Genomic DNA, 7,471 nt, shown 5'->3' with positions numbered 1-7,471 from the left:
ATCAAATCTTTACCTATAAATCAGTTAACATCCTATTTCCTGATCCCCTACATAAACAATGAGGGAGTTCTAGTAAAAATTTATGTAGAGTGTGTTACAATTTACACAGCTCTTTCAATAAAATGTGCCTAATTCTATTCTCAAAATTACTTCCTGTGTTATCTTTCATAGATGAGGACTAGACACAGATCACTTTTGTAACCCAATCCAGATCATAGTGAGTAAGTTGCAGCACTAAGACTCAAACATTTTACTTAAATAGGTTTTATGACTTTTCCATTTCAAAACCAAATAATCCTCAGATAAATCATTATATTCTTAAATTAGTGCTTTATCTTAACTGTTAGATTCTTAGGTGTTGCAAAAGGGATAGAGGACGATGCCTGTCATCTTAGGAATTTTTAAAAGGCCTTTTGTTGATGAAGTATATAAATAAGTGTTTTATAGAACAATATGTATATAAAAGCAGGTATGGATAGATAAAATGAATGACTCCAGTATAGCAGTAGAGACTTGACTGTATAATAATTCATGAAAAAAATACCCAATTATCCAAGTGCTCAGAGAAAAAAATATGAAAATCAAGAAGTGTGAAGGAAATATTCAATCTAAGAGATTTAATGAAAACCTAGCATATCTTTTAATTTCTTCAGAAATGAGAACTCTATAGAATAAGTGGCTTGAGCACGTACCACTAAAACTTTTTGACGAATAAAATCTACTTGGGAAATAAGAAAATGACATGAAAGCAAAGTAAACACATCAGATAAGGAGACAACTTTAGCTAAAAAGAAATATATTTGCAAGTAAGCAAAATATTCTAATAATATAAAGGATTAACACTAATCAGCAGGGTGTTAACAAATATATCAGGGGAAGGAATTACAAAGAAAGGAAGTAAGCTTGCTAATAAATGATGACAAGCATGGAATTAATTATGTTTCTTAAATGCCTATGACACTGAAATTGTTTTTCTAAACTTTTCTTTAATAAGAAAATGAGGAGGATTTTTTGCAATTTAGAAATAATAAAGATCTTGCCAAAGTAACAGTTGATAACAAGCACGATAAGAAATTTAGGTATTCTGGACACACATAAATCAGCAGCCAAAAACAACAAGCTGGTCAGAGGTGAAAAGCAATTAGACAGAGAGCTTGTTGGGTCCCTTGCAAACTTCATTGTTAAAAGCTAGTGGATATCTTTGGAAAGAATTTGTTGAAAAGAATTTTGCACTGCTGAAGAGAAAGGTCAAGGAACCAAAGAGAGGAAATGACCATCTGGGAGATATATTGTTAACTATTAGAAAAATGGTGGTTTCACCACTACAGGAGAAAAACTGTATTTATCGGGAAAAAGTGGTTCCAAGAAAAATGAATAACAGCACATTATCAAGAAAAAAAAATCCTATTCAGAATTATCTTTTCTATAGAATTATCTAGAAAATGTCTGTTATTTCAACATTAATAATATTTCTGTGCAATCTTCCTGAACTTTTTGTTGGACAAAAATGAATTTGATTTTGGTAGAATATGGTCAAGAGGAATCAAAGCTTTCTGAATGTCTGTAGTAAAGATTATAAGATGAAAATATATCAGATATTTTTCATACAAGCTACTTGAATTTATCAAGGGAAAAAACACAGTACTCAGCTTTTAACCAAGTTGTTTTAACAAAATTAAAGATTTCTAGCATTACAGATATCTGACATTTAGAAATGTTCAATATAATATTTTTGAGCCAGAAGTTATTATTTTTTAAAAAATAAATGAATTGATTTTGCTTCAATTTATAGCTTAACAATTCTTGAATATGTTTGCCAATTGGATGAAGTACATTTCTTCTTTTTTTAAATTGAAGTGTAGTTGATTTACAATGTTGTGTTAGTTTTTGGTGTACAGCAAAGTGGTTCAGATATATACATATATATTTTTTCATATTCTTTTTCACTTTGGTTTATTACAGAATAGTAATAGTTTTCTGTGCTATACAGTAGGCCTTTGTTATTTATCTTCTTTATCTATAGTGGTGTGTATCTGTTACTTACAAGCTCCTAATTTATCCCTACCCAACTTTCCCCTTTGATGACCATAAGGTTTTGTTTATTTGTTGTTTGTTTTTTAATAGTGAAAAATTTTATATTTAGAATTAGCCAGCTGGACTGAGTTTAGATGATTCCAATTTTGTTGGAAAGCATAGTTTGTCCAAAGCATAATAGCCAGAAGCCAGTCATACATATGCCTTCTTCTCTCCATCAGGCCTGATCAGGGTATTGACCTTCGCCACATCAATGTCATAGAGCTCCTTCACAGGCTGTTTGATCTGGTGCTTGTTGGCCTTGACATCCACAATGAACACAAGTGTTTTGTTGTCTTCTATCTTCTTCATGGCTGACTCGGTGGTCGGGGGGAACTTGATGATGGCTTAGTGGTCAAGCTTGTTTCTCCTAGGGGCGTTCTTCCAAGGATATTTGGGCTGCCTTCTGAGCTGCAGTGTTGTAGGCCGTTGGAAGGTGGGTTACATCTGGAATTTCATTTTTTTTTTTTTTTTTGTGGCTGTGGAAGCCTTTCAGCACTGCTTTCGTGGCCTTCAAACCCTTTGCTTTATCTTCGGCTTTGGGAGTGGTGGGGGCTTCCTTCTTCGCTTTCAGCACCATCTTCGTGAAAAGCTGGTAACCATAAGTTTGTTTTCTATGTCCTATTGGTCTATTTCTGTTTTGTAAATGAATTCATTTGTAGCCTTTTTTTAGATTCCACATGTAAGTTATATCATATGGCATTTGTCTTTCTTTTTCTGACTTATTTCACTTAGTATGATTATCTCTAGGACCATCCATGTTGCAGCAAATGGCATTAATTCATCCTTTTTATGGCTGAGTAGTATTCAATTGTGTATATATATCACACCTTCTCTATCCATTCATCTGTCAATAGAGATTTAGGTTGCTTCCATGTCTTGGCTACCGTACATAGTGCTGCTATGAACATTGGGGTGCATGTATCTTTTTGAATTAGAGTCTTCTTCAGATATATGCACAGGAGTGGAATTGCTGAATCATATGGCAATTCTATTTTTAGATTTTTAAGGAACCTCCATACTGTTCTCCATAGTGGCTGCACCAATTTATATTCCCACCAACATTATAGGATGGTTCCCTTTTCTCCATGCCTCTGCATCATTTGTTATTTGTAGACTTTTTAATAATGGCCATTCTGACTATTGTGAGATCAGAGCTCATTGTAGTTTTGATTTGCATTTTTCTGATAATCAGTAATGTTGAGCATCTTTTCATGTGCCTATTGGCCATCTTTATGTTGAAGTAAGTTTTAATTTTTAGAAGTACATAAGGGAAAAAACTCAACAAATATGAATTTTAAATTTATGTTCATTCCTTATAATGTCTATGTAATCTATGATATCTTTTACTTAGTTATTTTAAGTAAGGACATGAAACTTATCAGGAACATAATTATAATAGTGTTTACATAGAGAATTATTTATTAATATCAGTTCATCAAGAATGTCTTTGAAGGAGTTACTGATGTTTGAAAACAATCTCATATTAAATATAACACATTTACCTATAAAACAATGACATGCATGGATTTCTCTCTTTATTGCCTGCTTCACCCCAACACACACACACACACACACACACACACACACACACACACACACACACTTCAGAGTGCCAAGAGCAACAGTGTATTAAAATATCAAAGCCATGACAACGATTTTAATTTTAAAGAAACCAAAATAGAGTTTGTATTCACAAAATATCGTCACTGGTTGGTTTCTTTAATTCACACAAAAAACTGCTTGCTTAACTGCCAGTTAAATAGTCTAATCGAATTGGCAATTCATTTTAGTTAAAATGTTTGTTCTGGTAGTCTAGTATAAACACTGTCCCACATTGGTTATTTTAGAGGTTACATTTCCCCAAAAGATGCAATACATACACCTACCTAAAAAAACAGACAAACCTCTCAGCAGACACAGTGGTCATTCTGATGCGCTCAACAGTGATTTGACTCCTGTCACCTAAGTCTGAATAGCAAGAGGGTACTTTGAAAGAAACTGTCTAGAGACTAATGTTTCAAATTCTCTTGAAAACTTAAACAATTCTTCAAAGAACAGGCATTGCAGAAAGAGAAGTCTCAAGTGAATGGATTCTAGAGAGTCCATTAGTTTGTGGAAGAAAATGATGCTAAATGTGACACTTAATTTATTACTTGAATCACAAACATTAAGTGACTATGCTTTCTTGGGGACAAGCTGTTATAAACATTACTGTATAACTTCAGAAATTTATTCAGTTATGTCTGATAGCTTTTTAAGACCCTGAATCTCTTGTTAAATCAAAGTACACTTATTTATTTATTATAAAATTAAGCTTGTTGATATGTGTCAATGAAAAATCTTTATTTGTAGAGTATGGCCAAGATTTTGGAATAGGAAGACCCTGAGCTTACCTCCTCCCATGGGCTCACCAAAATTACAACTATTTGTACAGCAAGTATCTATGAGAATAACCTGAAGACTAGCAGAAAAGATTTTACACAGCTAAAGATATAAAGAAGGAACCACAACAAGATGAGTAGGAGGGACACAGATGTGGAATAGTCAAGACCCAGGTCCTCAGGTAGGTAACCCACAAATAGGAGAATAATCACAACTGTGGAGATTCTCCCAAAGCAGCACAGAGTCCAAGTCCCACATTGGACTCATCAACCCAGGGTACTGCATCAGGAAGATGAGCTCCTAGAAGAGCTGGCTTTTCAGGCTAGTGGGGCTTGGATCCAGGAGAAATTGAGGGTGGTAGAAAACATAAAATACAATCCTAGAGGGCATAAACAAAATCTCACATGCTCCTAGTCCCAGCACAGAGGCAGTAATTTGAAAGGAGTATGAGTCAGACCCACTTGCTGATCTTGGAGAACCTCTTGGAGAGTCCAAGAGGAAACTGGGGCTCCCCCTGGGGACATAGACAGTGGTGGCAGCCATTTTTAGAAGCTTGTTCTACAGTGAGAACACTGGTGTTGGCAAGTGCCATTTTAGAGTCATAACAGCATAGGAGCTTACCTGCCCACCAGCAGGCTAACAACAGCAATGGGACCCCCAGACCATGTAGCCAGCTGCTCCAGGACCTGGCTCCACCCATCAGCAGGCTGACATCAACTTTGAGGCCTTTGAATCCCACACCTAGACCCGTCTACCCAACAGTGAACTGGCAGTCACCACACAAGTCAAGGCCTAGTAACCAACTGGCCACGGGCTAGCCCTGCCCCCACAGTAGTCAGCCCTGCCACAGCAGAAGGGACTATGCAGCTCATATAAGGGTCAATCCTAGAGCATATATCTCTGGTGACCAGAGGAGAGTGTGCTGCTAGGCCCCATATTATGTCTCCTACATAAGGCCATTACTCCAAAATTGGGAAACATAACCAATCTATCTAATACATAGATATAAACACAGAGGAGTAGACAAGGAATATGTTCTAAAAGAAGGAACAAAACAAAAGCCCAGGAGAAAGAATAAACAAAATGGAGATAATGTAGTTTATCCAATAAAGAATTCAAGGTAATAATTATAAAGATGCTCAACTAAGGGGAAGAATGGATGAACAGAGGGAGAAGTTTAACAAAGAATTAAAAAAATATAAAGTAGAAGTAAACAGAGCTGAAGAATAGGATAACTGAAATAAAAAATACACTAGAAGGAATCAACAGTAGGTTAGATGATACAGAGGAACCGATGAATGAACTAGAAGACAAAGTGGTGGAAATAAACAAAGCTGAACAGAAAAAGAAAAAAGAACTTTAAAACTTGAGGATAGTTTAAGAGACCTCTGGGTCAACATCAAGCATACTAACATTCACATTATAGGGACCCTAGAAGGAGAAGAAGAAGAGAAAAGGCTAGAGAACTAATTTAAAGAAATAATAGCTGAAGACTTCCTTAACCTGGGAAAGGAAACAGACACCCAGCTTCAGGAAACATAGAGAGTCCCAAATAAGATAAACACAAAGAATTCCATACCAAGTCATGTTCTAATTAAAATGGCAAAAATTAAAGATCAAGAGAGAATCTTAAAAGCAGCAGGAGAAAAGCAGCTAGTTTGGTACAACAATGGAATTCCCAAAAGGCTATCAGCCAACCTCTCAGCAGAAACTGTGCAGGCTAGAGGGAGTGGCATGATGTAATCAAAGTTCTGAAAGAAAAAAACCTACAATACTCTACCCAGCAAGGCTGTCATTCAGATTTGAAAGAGAGATAAAAGTATTTCAGAATCAAAGACATTTCAGACAAGCAAAAATTAAGAGTTCAGCTCTACTAAATCAGATTTACAAGAAATTTTAAAGGGACTTCTCTAAGCAGAAAAGAAAAGACTACAACTAGAAATATGAAAGGAAAGAGCTCATTGGTAAAGATAAATATATAGTAAAGGTAGTAGACTAATCATTTATAAAGCTAGTAGGAAAATTAAAAGACAAAGCAGCAAAATCATCTATAGCCACAATAAGTAGTTAAGGGATACAAAAAACAAAAGCTGCAATATGTGAAGCCAAAAGCATTAAACATAATGAGGTGGAGCGTAAAAATGCAGGGTTATTAGAGTATGTTCAAATTTAAGAAATCACCAACTTAATCATATATGTATATATGTATATACATATACACACACATATATATACCTCATGGTAACTATAACTAAAACCTGTAAGAGCTAAACAAAAATTGAAAAAGGAATGCAAATACAACACTAAAAACTCTTATCAAATTACAAGGGAAGAGAACAAAAGAAAGAGATAGAAACAGAGAAGAACTACAAAAATTACCAGAAAACAAGTAACAAAATATATATCAATAAGTACATACCAATGAATAATTGCTTTAAATGTAAATGGACTAAATGCTCCAATCAAAAGATACAGGATGGCTGAATGGATACAAAAACAAGACCCATATATATGCTGCAAGAGACTCCCTTCAGTTCTAAAGACATATATAAACTGAAGTGAAGAGATGGAAAATGGTATTCCATGCAAATGGAAAGGACAAGAAAGCTGGAGTAGCAATACATATACCAGTATGTATATGTATGAAATAGACTTTAAAACAAACATTGTGATAAGAGATAGAAGACATTACACAATGTTAAAGAGATCAATCCAATAAGAAGATATAATAATTGTAAATATATATGCACCTAACATAGAAGCACCTAAACACACAAAAACAATTATTACAAACATAAATGGAGAAACTGACCATTATTGTGGTGATCACTTTGTAATGTATAAAAATATCCAATCATCATGTTGTACACCTGACATTATAATATTGTTAAGTCAATTATACTTCAATTTTAAAAAAGAAAATAATAGTAACATTGGAATCTTAAATGCAACCATATCAAGTAAATAAATAAATAAATAATATTCTCTTGGGTGGAAAAAAGGAAAAGTATTC

At 34.4% G+C, this 7,471-nt stretch overlaps 1 pseudogene; it reads right to left on the bottom strand.

Annotated features, from left to right (window-relative positions):
- Positions 1-2,164: 2,164 nt before the first annotated feature.
- Positions 2,165-2,670, bottom strand: LOC105086642 (large ribosomal subunit protein uL23-like; annotated as a pseudogene).
- Positions 2,671-7,471: the final 4,801 nt, after the last annotated feature.

The sequence above is a fragment of the Camelus dromedarius genome, chromosome 13 (assembly GCF_036321535.1).
Source record: "Camelus dromedarius isolate mCamDro1 chromosome 13, mCamDro1.pat, whole genome shotgun sequence".
NCBI classification, from domain to species: Eukaryota; Metazoa; Chordata; class Mammalia; order Artiodactyla; family Camelidae; genus Camelus; species Camelus dromedarius.
This window is presented reverse-complemented; position numbering and strand designations above follow the sequence as displayed.